At 39.2% G+C, this 21,380-nt stretch overlaps 1 pseudogene; it reads left to right on the top strand.

The window, feature by feature from the left end:
* Positions 1 to 20,618: 20,618 nt before the first annotated feature.
* The window catches only part of LOC105545821, a 45,878-nt pseudogene continuing 45,116 nt past the window's right edge, over positions 20,619 to 21,380 (top strand).

Raw genomic sequence — 21,380 nt, 5'->3', positions numbered from 1 at the left:
GGTAGATTTACTTTTAGTTCTTTAAGGAAATTTCACACTGTTTTCTATAGTGGTTGTAATAGTTTACATTCCCACCAGCAATGTAAAAGTGCTCCCTTTTTACCACATCCATGCCAAAATCTATTATATTTTTTATCTTTTTATTATGGCTATTCGTTCAGGAATAAGGTGGTATTGCATTGTTGTTTTGATTTGCATTTCCCTGATAATCAGTGATGTTGAGCATTTTTCCATATGCTTGTTGACCATTTGCATATCTTCTTTTGAGAAATGTCATTTCATGTCCTTGGCCCACTTTTTGATGGGACTGTTTGTTTTTTTCTTGCTTATTTGCTTGAGTTCCCAGCAGATTCTGGATATTAGTATTTTGTTGGATGCACAGATTGTGAAGATTTTTCTCCCACTCTTTGGGTTGTCTGTTTACTCTCCTGATTATTTCTTCTGCTGTGCAGAAGCTTTTTATTTTAATTAAGTCCCATCTATTTATCTTTGTTTTTGTTGCATTTGCTTTTGGGCTTTTGGTCATGAAGTCTCTGTCTAAGCCAATGTCTAGAAGGGTTTTTTTCTTATGTTATCCTCTAGAATTTTTATGGTTTTAGGTCTTAGATTTAAGTCTTTGATCCATCTTGAGTTGATTTTTATATAAGATGAGAGGTGAAAATCCAGTTTCATTCTTTTACATGTGGCTTACCAATTATCCCAGCACTCTATTTGTTGAATAGGGTGTCCTTTCCCCGAGTTATGCTTTTGTTTACTTTGTCTAATATCAGTTGGCTGTAAGTATTTGGGTTTATTTCTGGGTTCTCTATTCTGTTCCATTGGTCTATGTGCCTAATTATATACCAGTACCATGCTGTTTTGGTGACTATAGCTTTAGAGTACAGTTTGAAGTCAGGTAATGTGGACCCTCCAGATTTGTCATTTTTGCTTGGTCTTGCTTTGGCTATGGGGGCTCCTTTTTGGTTCCATATGAATTTTAGGATTTTTTTCTGTAGTCCTGCAAAGAATGATGATGGTATTTTGATAGGAATCCCATTGAAGCTGTAGATTGCTTTTGGCAGTGAGGTCATTTTTACAATATTAAAAACCATACAAATACATGGAAATTAAATAACCTGCTCCTGTATGAGAATCGGGTCAACAATTGAATCAAAATGGAAATTAAAATATTATTTGAACTGAACAATAATAGTGATAGAACATATCAAAACCTCTGGAATACAGCAAGAGTGGTGCTAAGAGGAAAGTTCATAGCACTGAATGCCCACATCAAAAAGTCTGAAAGAGCACAAATAGACAACATAAGGTCATACCTAAAGGAACTAGAGAAACAGGAAATAACAAAGATCAGAGAAAAAAACTAAATAGAATTGAAACAAAAAAATACAAAAGATAAATGAAACAAAAAGCTGGTTCATTGAAAAGACAAACAAAATATATGGACCATTAGCAAGATTAACCAAGAAGAGAGAAGATCCAAATAATCTATTAGAAATTAAATAGGAGATACTACAACTGATACCACATACATAGAAAAGATCATTCCAGGCTACTATGAACATCCTTATGTGCACAAACTAGAAAATCTACAGGAGATGGATAAATTCCTGGAAATATACAACTCTCCTGGACTAAACCAGGAAGAAATAGAAACTATGAACAGACCAGTGACAAGCAGCAAGATTGAAATGGTAATTTAAAAAATTGTCAACCAAAAAAAGTCCAGGGCCAGGTGGATTCACAGCTGAATCCTATCAGACATTCAAAGAACTTGTACCAATCCAGTTGACACTATTCTAGAGAATGAAGTAATCTTCCCTAAATAATTATATGAAGCCAGTATCATCCTAATACCAAAATCAGGAAAGGACATAACGAAAAAAAGAGAACTATAGACCAATATCACTGATGAACATAGATGCAAAATTCTTAAACAAATTACTAGCTAACCAAAACCAACAGCATATCAAAAAGATAATCCACTATGATCAAGTAGGTATCATACCAGGGAGGCAGGGATGGTTTAACATATGCAAGTCAATAAATAAGATACACCACATAAAAAGAATTTAAAAGAAAAATCACATGATCATCTCAATAGACGCAGAAAAGGCATTGGACAAAATCCAGCATCCTTTATGATTGAAAACCTCAGCAAAATCTGCATAGACAGGACATACCTTAAGGTTATAAAAGCCATCTATGACAAACTCACAGCCAACATTATACTGAACGGGGAAAATTTGAAAGTGTTCCCCCTGAGAACTGGAACATAACAAGAATGCCATGCCCATTGCTTTTATTCAACATAGTACTGGAAGTCCCAGCCAGAGCAATCAGCCAAGAGAAGGAAATAAAGGGCATCCAAATTGGTAAAGAGGAAGTCAAACTGTTGCTGTTTGCTGATGATATGATCGTACACCTAGAAAACCCTAAAGACTCATCCAGAAAGCTCCTAGAACTGATAAGTAAATTCAGTAAAGTTTCAGGATACGAAATTAATGTACACAAATCAGTAGCACTGCTATACACCAACAGCGACCAAGCTGAGAATCAAATCAAGAAATCAACCACTTTTACAATAGCTGTAAAAAAGATAAAATACTTAGGAATATACCTATCCAAGTATGTGAAAGACCTCTACAAGGAAAACTATAAAACACTGCTGAAAGAAATCATAAACGACACAAATGGAAACATATCCCATGCTCGTGGAAAAGTTCTTTCTTGGTGATTTCTGAGATTTTGGTGCACCCATCATCTGAGCAGTGTACACTGTACTCACCCCCTCTTACCCTCCCCCTTGAGTGCCCAAAGTCCATTACATCATTCTTACGCCTTTGTGTCCTCATAACTTAGCTCCCACTTATAAATGAGAACATACAATTTTGGTTTTCCATTCCTGAGTTACTTTACTTAGAATAATGGTCTCCATTCATATTGCTGCGAATGACAATATAGGTTTCTTTCTGTGGCTGAGTAGTATTCCATGGTATATATATATCCCACATTTTCTTTATGCACTTGTTGGTTGATGGGCATTTATGCTGGCTCCATATTTTTGCAATTGTGAATTGTGCTTCTATAAACAGTCATGGGTGTGGTGAAAAGGGAACACTTGCACTGCTGGTTGGAATGTATACTAGTATAACCACTATGGAAAGCAGTATGGAGATTTCTTAAAGAACTAAAAGTGGAACTACCAATTGATTCAGCAATCCCACTATTGGGTATCTACCCAGAGGAAAATAACTTATTATATGAACAATGAATGTCTTCTTTATCATCACTTCCAGTGCCATTCCCAGGTGCAATTCTATTCGACTTCAGACCACATTTACAGCATTGATCCCTGTGGCAAGTAAAGTCTTCCCTATTGGCTTCTATGGCATTCATCCATTTATTTCACAAATACTTCTTGAGCAATTACTATGCTGAGACAAAATGATGAATACAGAAAGGCTTCTAACCTCAAGGAACATATGGGCTAGTGAGTATGCACTTATCTCATTATTAAATCTTTTTTATTACTCTTGCTTGATATCTTTTATGAGCTCTTCTCCCTCCTCATATTTCCTGAATATAAATAAGAGTTTCACAAGGAAATGTGCTCAGTCTTTTCATACAAGAAATCCACTCCCCACAAGGCCACCAATACTATAGAGTAATTGGTCACATCTATGACAGTATCTCCCAAATCCATGTTCTTCACTGACTTTCCTCCTGAGGATCACACTGCCTGCATTTCTAACTGCCTGTTGCTTACCTCTAACTGAATATTCAAATAACAATTGAGCTCAACATGTTGCAACCTGCTTTCATCACCTATCTCATCTAACAAATTGCTCCAGTGATTTCGACTTTGATTTATGAGCTAACATTGTCCCATGTGACCAGAATTCACATCTTACCATCTTTATGGCCTCCTCCCTTCTATCTCCTCTAACAAGTTGATAAAATTCTGTAGATTTTCTTCTCCCTATCTTTTATCTGTTGCAGTCATTCTCCTTCTCTACTATTAGAATAGTTTAGAGCATCATCACATATGACCTAAATAATTACAGTAACTTCTTAACTGTTTCGCATCCTCCAACTTCTCTTACTTCAACCCAACATTCTTAGATGTGCCTTCTTAAAGCTCCTCTCTTCAAAAATTACCAATGGACTTCTGTTCCATAAGTAATAAAATTTAAACCATTCTTCCTAATCATCCAAGTTTCTTAGTATCATCCCTCATAGTACACTTTTCATATACTCTACATTCTAGCCACATGAAACTCTCACTGTTCTTGAAACATGTTCGGCACTTTGATTTTAGTGTATCTTTCCTTTGCTTTTTTTTTTCTCCTCAGAATGCCCTTCTCCAACATCCCCATTTGCTGAGTAATCAACTTTCAAGTCTCAATTTAAGAACAACCTACTTCTAAGAAATCTTCTAAGGATAGTCCACTTCTCATATATGATACTTCTATTACATTTTGTCTGGATTTAATTTATGGCATTTTTTACAGTTTTGTTTCTGAGTTATCCTAGAGTTTGTCTTTCATGTGTCATTTAAATATTAAGTTGTAATTTTTTGAGAATGGGACTATGAGCCATTAGTCTTTATATCTGCCACATCTAGCTCAGTCAGTAGTGCCTTGTATGCAGTAGATGCTCTATAGCCATTGATTTGAAATGAAGTGCAAACAACACCTGGCAGAAAAATCCCCATCACAGAACTGTAGTGAATGTAAAGTGATCAAATTATTTTCTGGTTAATTAAGGGAGGCAGGTAAAAAGCAGCAGGGCATTAAGAACTTGAAGGATAAGTGTACTTCAAGTGGCAAAGGGAACGAAAAGGGAAGGATGAAAATTCCAAGAAAACTTGGCTGACTGCACAATTTTGCCACCTCTCCCTTCCAGCTTGGCTTATCTTCAATTCAACAGAGAGAAAAAAAGAAAGTGGTGTACCAAGTTTGGCTGCCACCCCAAATGGGCAAGCACATGCATATCTTAGACTGATAACTCAGTCCCAACTTAAATCCACATCACTTGGATCTTCCAAAATGCAATTTATGCTGTTTGCCACAAAGGGAAATTGTTAAGATATAGTTATCATTGTAAGGTGATCTAAATTCCTTCAAAACATGACCCAAAATGCTGTTTCCACATGTACATCATATTTTACAATATAGCCGTATTCCCGAAGTGTCCTCTGCAAATCAAACTTCTCAATACCCTGCTGCTTTTACTGGATCCTACTTTAACTCCACTTGCGACTGCCTCAGCACATTCTCTGCCATTTTCAGCTCTATCAGGAACTGCCTGTCACTCCAGTTTCTCACTCACTGCTCCAGCTTCTCACTCGCCACTCCTGTCAGCAGCTTTTGATCATTTCTACCTCAACACCTAGACTTAGAAAATGGGCTCAGTCTTCATAGAAAACATATGAAAGTTCTTAGGCTGACTTAATTCTCCATCTCATACCACTGGTGCTTTGAATTGAGTCTTCCTCTATCTGATTCACTGTTTGGCTGCCTCTTATTTCTGACTCCTAACTGGTTAGCTAAGGTTTCACCATCTGCTTTCCTCTGTTTTTCTAACTCCTGGAGATTACCTAATACCCAATTTGCCCAGGGTATGAGCCTACCACTTTATTTAGATATCTGATGGTTATATTACCATGTACTTGTCTAGGTTACTTCCAGCTCACAACTTGCCCAGCTCTTCACTTAACATGCCTATTCCAACACTGACTTTTTCACCTAATTCTGACCTGCAGTTTGTCCTAACTGATACCTACTTGACCCTGACAGTCCTAAGAAAGAACTCCTGGGTTCCTGTCTTCATGCTCTCAATCTTCTTCTACCATGTCTCTTATTTGTTTTATCCTCAGGCATTTTTTTTCTTTAGGTCTAAAGCAGTCCTATGTATAGGAAATGCAGTCAACTACCTATTTAAAGTTCAAGAAACTTCTAAGGTCTTAAAAACCTATAAATATTTCCTCAACTTATTCCCTCAGTGTGATTCTCTTCTATATAAAAATCCCCACTATGTTAGCCAGTTTTTTAGCTATGACTTAAAGGCAAGAATATTATCTCTGTGTAAGTATGATTTACTTATAAGGCACACTACTGTAGCAAGTCTCTGTTCCATTAATCTGTTTATCATTTTAATCCTGGGTCCTCATCATGATCGGTTTTATATATCTTTCTAGAATTGTAGGACATTAAGTCAATTTATGCAAGTATCTCAGGATTTATGAGACTTGTGAATGGTAATCTTGTTATACCTCTTACATCAAAGTTAAGATAATTCCCTAGAAGGAGGTAACCAAAGGAATACTATAACTTCTAAAGCCATATAAGAACTAATCCCAGGCAAAGTGAGATCTGTCGCTCATAAATCCTGTCTCAAGTCACTGTCAAACTCTCTTGGGTGAGCTCAGCAGAGCCCCGAGTGGTGTCCCTGACAAGTCTCAAGACAATGTTAAGGTATGAGAGTTGAGAAGCCTTATAACTTCTAGCAGTTAAAGATGTATTGAAGAACGAATGTGCAGTAGAACTCAACACAAATTAACTGTCTATGTCACCATCCACAGTAATAGCAGGGTCATGAAAATAGCAGGGTGGTCCCAAGGGAGACTAGAGTGGCCTCCAGACAGTTCTGACATGAGAAGAATTGACAGTACTTCTGAATTGCCATGATTACTTAGGCTAGAGAGTTTGAGGACCAGTTCTCTCTTCAGTAAAGAGAGCATTCCACTGAAGAGAAGCTACATCTTTATACCAGGCAACCTGTAAAGGGAGTGAGCCAAGCCATAGGAACTCAGTATGGACATGAACAGCATGGCATAAAGTCTCCAAGTCACAGAGGAAAGACATCGGGTAATCAGAAATCCTGGTATGTAAAAGGTACCAAACGAAGAAACAAAGTAAAATATAAAGAATAGAGCTTATATATAGTTCCCAATTTGGAGATAGGCTTTCTTATGGCAATCATTTTAGTAGAACTACTAATACATTAGGTCCTGGAAGGGAAATCTACATCTGCTATGTTCTTAATGTATTCCCCAAAACCCATGTGTAAAAATTTAATCACCAGTGTAAAAGTATTAAGAAGTGGGGCCTCTAGGAGGTAATTAAGTAATGAAGGCTCTACCCTTATCAATGGGATTAGTAATATTATAAAAGGGCTTGAGGGAACTAGCTAGGCCCTTTTGTCCTTCCATCTCATCCAACATGTGAGGACACAGTTCCCAAGGCACCAACTTGGAAGCAGAGAGCAAGCCCTCACCAGAAACCAAACCTGCCAGCACCTTGCTCATGAACATCCCAGCCTCCGGAACTGTGAAAAATAAGTTTCTGTTCTTTATAAGACACCCAGTCTCAGGTATTTTGTTACAGTGGCCCAAATGGACTAAGACAAGGTCATTCACTTTCCTGAATGCTTTCCCTATCTAATTCAAACATCAAACATCCCTACCAAGTCTCTGAAAACCACAAAGCAATAAGCCATTTTGTTGGTGAAGTTAAAACAATGCAAAAATCTGATCAACAAGTTCTTTGCCCTCTTTTAGCAAGTTCAGATTCTGAAATATTGACAAGGGAAGCTGGGAGAGGAAGGCTGCAGTAAAGGGAAGAAAGCAAATGATTTCAGTTCCCAAGTCTCTGCTTGCCAGCCTTTATCCACCTAACCCCAAAGTCAAAGAATGCATTTCCACACATTTTCCCACATTTGTTTCCCCTCCTCAGTCTCCCAGAGGCTCTTCAGTCTCAAATGGGAGATAATCTTCAGATCAATGAGGGCTGATGTCAAACTCTTACTAAGCCGTGTTTTCCCAGCTGGGGGTAAATTCCGCTTGCCTGGATGTAAAACTTCCTAATTAGAAATGTCAAGTCTCTGTTTAAATATCAAGGAAGGAACTGGGAGTAGGAAGCACCAGGCTATAAAAATGTTTAACTCTTTCTTAAATCGGAATTTGAAGGAATCAGAATTTGAAGGCTTTGGTTAGTGAAACCTGCAGAGTTAAACTCTGGATTAATCTTTCATTCATTTTATACTTGATGGTGCTTTGCGGAGGGAGTGGTGAGGGGGGGTTTAAAGAATGTGGTGTGACACAGGAGGCGTGGTAACTAGAGAACCTCTTAAATAATTGACTCTTGAGTAGCTAGAGAAGACAGTGAAAAATCCTTTGTTCCAGAATACTGCCATTCCCAGACCTTACTACATTGACTAGAAATTTCCAAATTTCTTACTTTTCTATGTTGAGGCATGGAAGTCCCAACAAAAAGGTAGAAAAATACCTGGGAATAGGAATGAACTGTTATTATCTGCCATTAACACCTTCATCTAAATGTGTTTATCATAATAGCCAAGTGGGTTGTGTTAAAAATATCACCTCATTCTTGGGGTAGAAGAAAATATTGGGCAGAGTGACACAAATTGATCATATCATCCTATATTACCCCCATTCAAAAAGGGCTGGGTGTCTGGAGCTAGCAACTTGCTTGTTAGCTTTTATAGTTATCAGGATGGTTGAGAATGAGCTGGAGGCATTTCTCAAATTCAGAAGGTGGGGAACTTCTCTTCTCCTTATGTATCTCACCTCTCCAAGTTGTGAGCCTATGTCAGAGTGTGATTTTTTTTTAATAGGTTCAATTACCAGCTGGCTTTTACGATCTAAATTCCTTGCTTGTGGAACACTGGAAGTAACAGGTCAAGCTGAAATGAATGAGGAATTTTTCCCAAAAAGCTAAATAAAGTTTCTGTCTCATGTTTCATTTTTTCCAGAAACAAAATAGAGTTTGCCAGGTGACATATCCAGGTTGTAATTGAGAGCTGGGTAACATTTATCATAATTAGTTCTCTCCCCGGTGCCAGCCCCAAGCAGCTTTTCAGTTGAGTCTCTGGCTGAGGTAACCATGCCAAGGAGAACGGGAGGCCACCAGCCATCACAAAACCTCATTTTATGCCAGGTACACCTCATCTGCTCAGAAATATGGAAATCCACACAATTTTGAATGCATGACAGAAACCTCCTGTGCTATTGCTTTGTTTTAATGGGGCAGCTTAACCAGCTCTCTCAAATCAGATATATGAGAAATGTTGAAGAAGAGAGTGTGCTGCTAGAAGCAAAATGGCTTGCTGCTTTCTTCCCATAATGTGACTGTCCCAACACTGTCCTTGAATGTGACTTTTTCCTTTGAAAGGTATTCAGGAGAATTAGGAACTCAAGTGGAGTTGTTAGTACTAGTGCTTCTTTTCAAATAGGTGACACATGGATTTTGCTACATCTGGGGACAAAGGACATTCAGCATGGCAAGATCTAGGTGGCAATTATACTACATGCTCAGTGTTAGAGATTTGGGTGTTTCTGTTACTTTTTTTTTTTTTTTTTGGTCACTGTATATACTGCTATTAACTCTGAGTTGCAAGCTTTAACTTACCTGGCTGAATAATGAGAAATCACAGAGAGACTCTGTAGCTGTTCTTCCCAAGTGAGTGATAAAGGTCTGAGAAAGGGTTACATAAACACTAGTAAATGTTTCCAGACATGTATCAATGTTGGTGAGTAAACCAGTGTTATACCCTAAGAACCACATCTGGAAGCCACTGGCAAATTGTATGTTGACCTACACAATAGGAAGTCAGGCTGTGAGACCCTTAAGGATACTGTCACATTAACATACAAAATGGGAGTTAAGTACCTCATTCTAAGACCTAGGTATATTTTACATGTAGACTAAAAGAAGAAAACTGTGTACTTCCTGATGCTGTTGTGTGGCTTTCCATAATCAACCACTGAGGACTTTTCCTTTTATTTCCTGAGGACTCTTCAATTGTACAGAAGTCACGGGAAAAAAAAATGCCTACAATCAATGGGCAACTGAGGCCAGAAACTTAAGTGTGATTGAGGGCTCAGAATCTGGGCTTCATTGGACCCCAGAGTTGGACTCTAGACTTTGGCAACAACACTGATTGCTAAAAATAAAATTCATGTCTCTTAGAGGAATTTAGTCCCTACTTATGGTCAGCTGCAGGAAATATTAGTGGAGAAAAACTGTGAAGCAAGCCTCTCTAAAACAGCGACCCTGGTCCATCATTATCAAAGGAAAAGTGACTTTGCACACTTTGAGGTGACAGAGTTCTGCAAACGACCATGCCCAAGGCTAGGATTGTGATAACAGAACTGCTGTTACTGGGTTGATTTATTCCAATATTTGGCCAGCCGCTGCCCAGGGGACAAATGGCCTATCTTTGATGTCCCTAACTTCACCTAAGCCCTCCCAGAAGCAGAGGACCAAGGAAGGCAAAGTTCTTGACCAGAGTCAGGTAGTTTATTTCTTCAAAAACTAAAAGCTAAACATTTGAATCAATGACTTTTTTATTTAGTCTTCCTCATTAGTTTTGCTACCAGACACCAAATTCTGGTTGTTCCAGAATTCCCTCATGCTAGGCTAAAAAGAAAAGTACCTAGAATGGTCTTGAATTTCCTCACACTTACCAAAGTAAACTAGCAATTGAATGGCTATGTGTGTTTGGATGAAGCTGGTGTGCTATATTTAGAATTACAAAGGTTTTTTGGCATCAGCCACCTATAAATGATTCAGATCAAAATTTCTATGGGGCTTTTCTGTAATAAATTGCCTCAAATAGTCAAAATAAATATTTCACTTATATTTAGAGATGTACAGATTGCTGAAAGTTGTTTTAAATTATAAATGATAAATGTTAAAGCATTTGAGAGGGAAGTAAATACATACTGTGGTGTTCTGTTCAGTTATATGCTGTACACCTGTACTGTCTAAATGATAGTGTTTGTTCGCTGGAAACACTTAACTATAGACTAAAGGGCATGTCAGCTGCGTTTAGTCCTTGGAACATTAGAAGTTCCATCCTTTTAAGGTTCCATCATTGGAAGGAACTCAGCAGTGTGACTGGTGATGATTTGTCATGACCTATGTTGACCAGTTATATCCAGTAATGTATGGCCAAGACTAAGGCAACCAACCAAGACTGGCTGAAACCAGGAACGACTGGCTGTGATCAGCCATGACTGACTGCAACTGACTCAGACAGTGGATATTGGCCATGATGAGATGAGACTGACTGTGACCAGCTGTGACTGGTGGAGACCAGCAATTACTGGTCATAATAGACCAAGACTGGCTGTGACTGGCAGAGACCAGCCATAATAGGCAGTGATTGGCAGAGATAGACTGTGAATGGCTATAATCAACAAAGATCAGTCGTGACAGGCCAAGGTCAGTGTGAAGAGCAAAGACTGACTAAGATTGGCCAAAAGCAGTGGAGACCAGCCAAGACTGGCTGCAATGGGCTGAGATCAGCAGAGACCCACTGTGACCAGTTGTAATAGGCCAAAACCGGTGGTGCCTAGTGCAGACCAGCTGAGACCAGCTGCAACCAGCCAAGACCAACATACACCAGGCATGATTGGTTGCAACAGGCCAAGGCCAGCAATGACTGGTAAAGAACAGTTGAAACAGGTTATAATAGGCAAAGACTGGTCACAGTCAGCCACAGTTGTCCAAGACCAGCCATGACTAGTTGTAACAGACTGAGATGATGGTAATCAGCTGAGACTAGCCAATACTGGTAGAGACTGACTGCAACTGGCCATAACTGGCAGTGACCAGCCATGACCAACTGCAATCGTTTGAGACTGACCACAGCTGGCCAACACCAGCAGAGACCAGCTGCAACCAATAGTTTCTGGCTGTGACTGGCAGTGAAAGCTCACTGTCAGGCTTATACTAGAAGGGCCATGGGGATCCCTTTCTCTTGTAAATGGGGAAACAGGCCATGGGGAATCATCTCAGGTGTCAGGGCTGGTGTCAGAGTAGGGAGGCATGGACGCCTCAGTGTCCAGAGTAAGCTGGGGTGAATTCAAATTCTCACTTCTTTGCTCCTCCCCCAGCCCAGAAACCTTGAGCCTCTGAGCCCCATGTGGATGCACAGTGATCCACAATTCAGAGAATGGGTAGGAGAAGCAGGACCAGAGAAGGAGAGGACAATTTGGGGGTATAGTAGAGAGTCCAGCTGTTAGCCTGAGGGGAATGCTAAGTTAACCCACAAAGTAATGGAGAGAGAAGGAAAGATAAAAGCAAAACAAGCTCCATGCAGTCCAGAGTAAGGGTGAAGAGTCCTTCCACATTTGTGAGAGAGGTAGGTTATATGGGCTACAGAGAACACCCTGTTCAACCTTTGCCCACCTGCAAGGTGCTCCTTAGCTCTCACATCCTCCCACCCGTCTCTCCCTAGCCTTGTGAGATACTCAAGCCTTGTCATTCAGTTGTGTTTCTTGTGATTCAGCAACTGTAGCTGCAGGGTGCATGGGAATTGGAAAGTGGTATGTCCTGTCCTAACACTTGCTAAAGAAAAAATTATTCAGACATTTGTTAAAATGGATGGAAAGGCAGACTTTATTCTAAAGGGGCGAACTGCAGTTGGGAGAGAGACCCAGCTCAACTCTGAATAAAAATGAAGGAGTTTATTGCTAAGGAGCAGCAGCAGTTGGGGGGAGGGACAAATGGAAAATTACTAAAATGAAACATTAGAGATAAGTGTCCTGCTAAACAGACTTCACAGGATTTTTGCTGAAGGCAAGCAAAGGTGGACAGATATCAGGAGTTGGTGATGAGGAATATAATCAGATAGCAATGGTGGGGGATTTTCACTAAACTTACTAATTAGCATTCTTGCTTCAACTAGACCAAACTGGCCAATGTCAGGGGACTAGTCAGAATGACGGTTCAGAGGAACCTAAGTCAAGTTTGGTCAAAAAAGAAGAGAGGTCTTTGTCATCTTTCCTGAGACAGGAGTGATAAATACATGAAAAACAGGGAAAACATAAGTCATATTAAAGTGATTTATTTATATACCAATATTACAGTATCACATTATTCTATGCTTGTTTACATATTTACTTTTACTAGTGAGCTTTATGCTTTCACATGCTCTCATTTTGCTATTCACCATCCTTTTTGTTTCAACTTGAAGAATTCACATCAGCATTTCTTGTAAATCAGATCTGGTGGCAATGGCCTCCCTCAGATTTTGTTTGTCTGGGAAAGTCTTTATTTCTCTTTCATTTTTGGAAGACAGTTTTGACTGGTGTAGTTTTCTAAGTTAGTAGGGTTTTTTTTCTTTTTTTTTCCCCCAACACTTTGAATATATAATCCTATCCCTCTGGCCTCCAAAGTTTCTGCTGACAAATTTGCTGATAGTCTTACTGTAGCTCCTTGTACAAAGTGAGTCATTTTCTTCTCTTGCTGTTTTTTGGTGGTTGGTTTTTTATTTATTTTTGTTTTTGTTTTTTTGAGACAGAGTCTCACTCTGTTGCCCAGGCTGGGGTACAGTGGTGTGATCTCAGCTCACTGCAATCTCTGCCGCCCAGGTTCAAGCGATTCTCCTGCCTCAGCCTCCCGAGTAGCTAGGATTACAGGTGCCTGCCACCACGCCTGGCTAATTTTTTTGTATTTTTAGTAGAGACAGTGTTTCACCATCTTGGATAGGCTGGTCTTGAACTCCTGACCTCATGATCCACCCGCCTCAGCCTCCCAAAGTGCTGGGATTACAGGCGTGAGCCACTGTGCCCGGCCCAGTTTTCAAAACTCTTTGTAATTGACTTTGAAATTTTCATTATACTATGTCTCAGTGAGGACTTCTTTAGATTCTTATTTGGGCCTTTGTGTTTCATGAATCTGGATGTCCATTTTTCTTCCATCTGTTTGAGAAGCTATCATCTGTTATTTCTTTAAATAACCTTTATAAACCTTTATCTCTTCTCCTGAGATTCCCATGATGTGTATGCTGGTTCACTTGATTGGGTCCTAATAGTCCCACAGATGTTTTTCACTCTTTTTTATTCTCTTTTTTCATTTTGCTTCCCTGGCTAGATAATTTCAAATGACTTGTTTTCAAATTTGCTGATTCTTCTGCATGATCAAGACTACTGTTGAAGTTCTATTGCATTATTCAATTTATCATATTCTTCATATCCAAAATTTCTCTTTGGTTCTTTTTATGATTTTTATCTCTTTCTTGATATTTTCATGTTGTTTGTGTATCATTTCATTGATTTCGTCCAGTTGTGGTTTTTTTGTTTTTTGTTTGTTTGTTTTTGGTTTTTTTGAGATGGAGTCTCGCTCTGTCACCCAGGCTGGAGTGCAGTGGTGTGATGTTGGCTCACTGCAAGCTCCACCTCCCAGGTTCATGCCATTCTCCTGCTTCAGCCTTCTGAGTAGCTGGGACTACAGGCATGCGCCACCACGCCTGGCTAATTTTTTCGCATTTTTAGTAGAGATGGGGTTTCACTGTGTTAGCCAGGATGGTCTCGATCTCCTGACCTCATGATTCCCCCGCCTTGGCCTCCCAAAGTGCTTGGATTACAGGTGTGAGCCACCACACCCTGTCCAGTTGTCTTTTTTTATATATATATAGCTCACTTAAGATGATTATTTTGCATTCTTTGTCAAGAAATTCATAGGTGTCCATTTATTTGGGGTAAGTTACTAGAAATCTCTTTTGTTCCTTTTATGGTAGGATAGTTCTTTGATTCTTCATGTTCCTTGTACCTTTGCATCGGTGTCTGAGCATTTGAAGAAGTGCATAAAACAAGTCTTTATGGATTGGTTTCAGCACAGAAACACCTTCAGTAATCAGCCCAGCAAAAGATTCTGGGAGCCTCTCAAACATTTTTTGTGGTTGTGCCCATTGTATTTCTCTGCTTCCCTCTCGGGGTAACGGTCTCAGATTTGGCTTTTTTTTTTTAATTCCTCTCAGTCACACACAGCCATGCAGGCCACGATATACCTTTTACCCCATTTCTCTAGGGCAGTGCACTGAAATGTCAGGGTGCTGAATGCAAGCTCCATTTCTCTCCGTTCCTCCTGAAGGGGAAGTCTCAGGGTTGTGCACCTTTCCTCAGTCTCACAAGGCCTCGCAGGCTGTTGAGAGCTACCTGCTCCTTTTCCCTAGTGGAGTTACTGGAATGTTGATAGTTGGGGTGCAAGTTATGCTTCTCTCCCTTCTCCCTGAAAAAAAGTCTCAGGATTGTGTACTTTTGTTCAATTCTGCAGTACCATGCTGGCTACTGAAAGTCATCTGTCCCTTTGCCGTAGAGGAGTGGACTGCAATGCTAGGAGGTTGGATGAAGTTCCAATTTTCTTCCTTCCTTGTGAAGGAGAACTCTCAGAGTTGTACACTTTCTCTCAGTCCTGAAATACTGTGTAAACTTCTGAAAACCCCTGACTTTTTTCTTTATTCTTAGCTGCCTGTGGGCATTCTTACTATGCTGGTTACCTCAGCAGTCTGGGTGAGGTGAGACAGTAGAGCTTTCAGACAGTGCTATGAAAGTGTGGGAATGTCAGATGCATGCTTCACTCACTCTTTATCACAAGGGAGAAATGGATGAAATGGATCTCTTTCAATGCTGTGTTGCATGCCAGCTTAGGGGAGGGACTGACACAGACAAAGTGAAATTATTGTTCTTTCCCATTTAAAAGTGGTGTTTTTTTATTTTTAATCAGTTTTGCATTCATCTGAGGTGCTACAACATGTTAACTGGATTTACGAGTCTTCATTAAGTTATTTTGGCCCAAATATCATTACTCTGTTGATGTTTCTGTAGGAAGACAAGGATTAGGACTTCCACAATCTTGCTGATGTCACTACTGCAGTGTTACAAATTTTATTGTTAATGTAATTCTTCTAAGGATAAACCTAATCTGGTATAGCCAGATTCCTTAAATCTGGGACTTATTTATAGCTTCTGAGTTGAGTAGATATTTCTTGAATGCCTACTATGTGCCAGGTATAGTAGGAATGAATTCAGAGAAATATGTCCTTCTACCTCACTTCAGAATCAGATGCACACAGCTCAGCAAAGTATTTATTTAAATGCAGGATACAATTAGTGTATTAAGAAGATGACTTTTGTTGGCCATTTGCAATTTATGGCATTGAGGGATTAAATGTGTAAACCAGTAAAACTGAAAGAAATAACTCAGGTTCTTTGGCTGAAAGTGATTTCTATTGGGGCAGAAACAGTATTTCTTTGGTGTTTATGATAGGATAATCTAGGCAATGCTGCAATAACAAATAACTACCAACTCTTAGTTGCTTCTAACAACAATAGTTTATTTATATTTCATTCATGCAAAATGCACAATAGATCCAAGTGACTCTCTAGGGCATCTGTTGTCATGTGATGGCTTATGATTGGACTTCCATATTAACACTTGATTCCACAATCTTGTTAGCAGTAGAAAAGAGAGTTGGAGAGTCGAGTGCCAGCAACTAAATACAATTATGCTAAAGTGACACATATCACGTCTGCTTACATTTCATTGCCTAAAGAAAGTCACGCGGTGATGCCTAACGTCAAGGAGAATGAAAGCACCCTCTTTCTATGTGCTCAAAAGAGGGAAACCAGATACTGAAGAAGAGCAGTACTACCACAAAAACTACTTTAATGACAGAAAAAAAAAATCATTGGTCAATGAACATACCCCTGAATATTTTGCTCCGTTTCACCTTTGGAGATAACTAAGTACTGAGTCTTTGTACATATGGTGTTTTTCCTAGCCATCAAATAGGTTTCCAAGTCCTATTGCATCCTGGAGGACAGGGTTAACTGTTAAGCCATGTAGATTTTACTCATTCTCCAACGCTCAAGTCAAATCTTGCCTTGTCTAATAAAATTTCTCAACCTTCCTGGTCCACACAGATCTCTAGCCTATCTTCATAGCACTTATATCTTCAATATGTAAGACATAAATAGTAGCACAGTAATACTGTCTGATTTAATCTTGGCAAGTGCCCATGAGGTAAACATGATCACCACTATTTTGCGGATGGAGAAATAGAGGCTCCATATGCTCTCTCGCAGCTTCTAGACAGCAGACCTGAACTAAAAATCTTCTCTAAATAGCAAGCACAATTTGGTGCTTAGGTTGCTTTTAAAATGTTGGACACGTTTAACTATTGATTCCCAAACCAGTTGGTATATAACTTTTTAACAGAAAGGGTCAGCTCCCCACCCAAATCCTCTCAGAATGTATCTGGTACCCATAAATGGTGTATTACTACAAGCCTCTGCAATTCTTCACCTGAGGGTTTTCTCTCAGTCCTCTAGATGGTTTCTGTATTGACCCTCCTTCCCTTTCCTGTCTCAAGTTCCTATTCTTCTATATGTGTGTCCTAATATCACTACCTACATAAACCATCTGCACTCAAATCATACTATCAAGATCTGCTACTGGGGAGATAACCTAGCCTAAGGGTGAATTTGGCTTGAGGCAGATACAAAGGTATGGATGTTCTTAGAATGTTTCTCCTGCAAAAGTGCCAAGTTCAATACAGCTGTCCTCACACAGGTTCAATATCATCTATAGATTCATTGAAATGGGAAACTGAATCATTTTGGCCTTGGGTATATGCTGTAAAATAGAACATAACTCACAATTTCAGTCTTGTGTGATATAGGTATTATGAGGTCTTTAGGATAAATCCTATCACATAAGTTTAATGGATATAGAAAACATCAACATGCAATGCAACTTTGTTTCTGTAGGGATTTTTGAGAGGCTGGAAAGTCTCTTCTCTGAGTCCAGATTCATATTCTGCATTACAAAAAAGCAAGAACATGTTTCACTTGTCCCATACCATCAGGGTTAGGTAAAGGGTTTCTTTATGAACACAGACACTTACCTGAACCAAAACAAAGATGTCTAGAAACTCACATTGGTGAATAAAACACGCCCTTAGTTCTAAAAACAACTCTTAAGCTTCAAAGGAGATCATGATTCAGAAACAGAATGATATAAAATGTGTTCTAGTTTCTGGCCATAAGTGAAAAATTAAAAGTAACACTATATATTTCCCCACAGCAACTGGAAACTCCGATCCAGAATCCTTTCTTTTCCATGATCCTTTCCTTTTCTTGAATAAACATCCACACCTCCCAAAAAAGAAGAACAAATATAAAATTTCAGAAAGGACAAAGCAACTTCTCTCACCCTCAAAGTTCATATCAAACAAAATATTAAAATGCAAGATATGAGCTTCTGGGTGTGAATTTTGCTAAAGATGCAGGAAATTACAGTACAAGATAAAGAGTGCACTTTCTTTAGCAGTGCTTTCAATATGGAAAGGCAAGCATATGTGCACACACACATACAAACACACATACCCCTACATACTTGGCATGGCTTTTTGGCTTTAACAACTCGAATAGGGAAAATGGGAAAATTGCTACTACAGAGATGGGTGATTTCTCCTTGCCAAAAAGCCTTTCATGAAAAGGTTTTAAATCCATCATAAACTTCAGGCCCTGATTCAAGCCAGAAAGTCTGTAAGAGAGTCTGCTTTTATTCATTCCCTTTTTACCATGTTGAATTTTCATTATAATTGCACATTTACTCAGGACCCAAAACTCCCCATTGCAACCAACAATAATGTATTGGTTAAAGTCAGTCTGCTATCTTAGCCAAATCAATTTAATAAACATTTACTGAGTGCGTACTATATGTAGGACACTGTGCAATGTGGTGTGCAAAACTTAAAGGATTTTCCTCAACCTATAGTTCTCACTGTCTAACATTAGCTGCTAAGAAGACTCATCTCCAGATGCCTGGTAGGGCTGGTCAGTGCTTTAGATCAGAGTTCAGAACAAGAGAAGGGCACACAATCTTTCAGCTTCAGTCATAAAGAGCTTTTGGAAAAAGACGAGAATTGTACTGCGCTTCCATCAATGCATCTGGCCTTGTTAGGGAGAGGGAAAGGAAATGGACAGCCTATTGTCAGGAAAGAGTATGAAAAAAAGCACTGAGATGGTAAACTAAAACTTGGCCCAGGAAGTAGAAGAGATTTGTGATGATTTTTTTTAAGTCTTCCTCTTCCCCTTCCATAATCAAACTCTCTGGAGATGTAGAGGGATTTCAGGAATTTGTTTTCCTAGTAGTTAATATCAATTCAAAATAAAGTTGGTGAACCTTTTCCATACATTATTATGTCTTTGTTCTTACTGATATCTCTTTCCAGAAAGCCTTTTTCATTCCATGTTTTCCACCCAAAACAGGTAGATGAGTCCTCTACTATTGTGTGGTGGAAGATATGGGGAGATATCAGAGCTGGGCTGTAAGGGAATGTTGGAGGTTCTAGAAAACGGTAGAGTTAGAGGGAAGAATCACAGGTTTGCACTTGGAGTTTTAATTGTTTGAATTGACCTTGCAATGCAAGTATAAAGTAGGTGGTAAACCAACAACAAAATAAAATTTTCCAGGTCCAGAATATGATGTAGCATCTATATTACATGTGTTATGTGGCTCCACATCAAAATCATAAAAAAACCCTGCTACTTCCTTAATGCCTGGAACATTGCAGGCATTCAATATATTTTATAATTGAAGAATGAATTCAAAATCAAGGACATATGCTGTTTTTGAAGTCATTGTTGTATCTAGCATTATGCTGGTCTACAATAGACAGGCCATTTGAATAATGTCGTACATTTAATTTCAGCAAACTCTTTTGGATACCTCTGTGTATCAGACAATACTGGCAGGGTTAGAGACCTAGAGATAACTAGGTAATTGACCTCCCTTCAAGGACCCAACAATCCAATGGAGGAGAAAGACAGGTATAGTGGTATAACGTATAATGAGATTTCTGCTAAACAGAACTCAAAGAAAGTACTCTGAGTACTGAGGGAGGGTGATTTCTTGTTGGGAAAAATAAAGAACTGAGTAGTAGTCTTTTCATGTCAGTATGAATTTGAGATGCATTGAAACTAGCGTTTCTCTGTCCTTGGTAGAGTCTAACCTTTTAGGCCCCTTGTGACTCAGAGAGAGCCTATGCTTTCTACTTCCGCAGATACTGGTATGAATTTGTAGAGAAATACAAGTAGGATTCTTTGTTTGATCTAATTTTGGGAAAGAGAAGGGCTATGAAACTTCCAATTGTGGCTGTGGATAATAGAAGCAAGCAAGAGGAAGCCACTGTCTGATCAAAATCCCAACAGGAAAGTGTGGCATTGAATATGGGGCCTGTGGCTGGTTGTGGAAGAGATGGCAAAAATAAAGAGAAGTACTACAGTGATTAATAGAAAAAAAGAGTTAAAGGAGATAAGATATTCCTGAGATTAATTTAGCTTGAACCTTTTTCCTATACTATTTGTTATTTGGCTTCAGTTCCATCACCAAACTTGAGCCTATGAGGAGAAGTGTGCCAACTTCAGGGGATCTCACCTACAGAATGAGGGGGTAGATAAACTGACCTCTTTAATGTATTCAGTCTCCAATATATTATGGTCCTATGACATAACTTTTGAGTTTTCCAGAGCCTACCAGGAGAGTAAAGAATAACGCTGACTGGCCTTTGGATTGTAAAGAAAAGACAAAGCAATAACCCGGTCACCTAGCAACCTTAGGCTACTCTCTAGAGAGGGCCATGGGAAAGAAAGGGGTAATTAGGAGTTACAAAACATCTGCAAAATCTTAGTTCATGTCTTCGGAGCAGCCTAAGCCCTGGAGGCCAATAGTGCAGACAGGAAATCAATTTTAAATACCTTTGCACATCAACTCTTGAAAGTTCACTATCAACTTCTGAAAATGACTCTCCACAAAAGGCAGCTAAATCTTGGGCAACCTTCACATAGCTTGGTGACACGGAGGCCGAAGGGTCCTCAAGGGATCTATGTATGTCAAAGCACAGGAGCTATAGAAGATTTTTACAGTGTGGCATTGTGGCTCTATGAGGGGTCACTAACCCTCAATTTGCATACAATAACCACTGAAGCTACATCTTTTTGTGAAAGGTACTCATTTGCTGGAGAATTATTAAGTCAGCTGGTAAAAGTTAAGATCAGATCTGCAGGGAAGAAAGTTGAAAAGGCAATGGAGAATAAGGAAAGGATTGAATTAGGAAGATGGTTCATATCAGATGCTTCCCTCAATTCCTCCAGGAATACAGATTTTTCTCCCAAGCAGCTGGTAGACTGCAGCAGAGAGGCACAGGAGGATAGTCCTCTGTGCTATAGATCTGACACTGGGCACACACTCTTGTCACTAGGTCCTGATAGCCCCATCAGGTAAGTTTGGCCACTAGATGTTAAACAGTTTTTGTGTATTTGCATGTCTATGTCCATGTAGGTGTGAGCTCTTGTGCTTGGGAGAGCATGTGTGAATGTGTCTGAAATAAAATAGGAAAATAATTGAAGCTTAAGGAGTCTCCCTGAGATTAATTTGGCTTTAAATCTTCCAAATCCTGAAGCGAAACTTGAGGCTAAAGTGGCCCACATGCATTCTAAGCTTATTTTTTTGGTAATGGAATTGCTTAGCAGATTGTCTCACAGTAAGATGTGTGTATATATA

This window comes from Mandrillus leucophaeus, unplaced genomic scaffold, assembly GCF_000951045.1.
Source record: "Mandrillus leucophaeus isolate KB7577 unplaced genomic scaffold, Mleu.le_1.0 Scaffold339, whole genome shotgun sequence".
Classification (NCBI taxonomy): domain Eukaryota; kingdom Metazoa; phylum Chordata; class Mammalia; order Primates; family Cercopithecidae; genus Mandrillus; species Mandrillus leucophaeus.
This window is presented reverse-complemented; position numbering and strand designations above follow the sequence as displayed.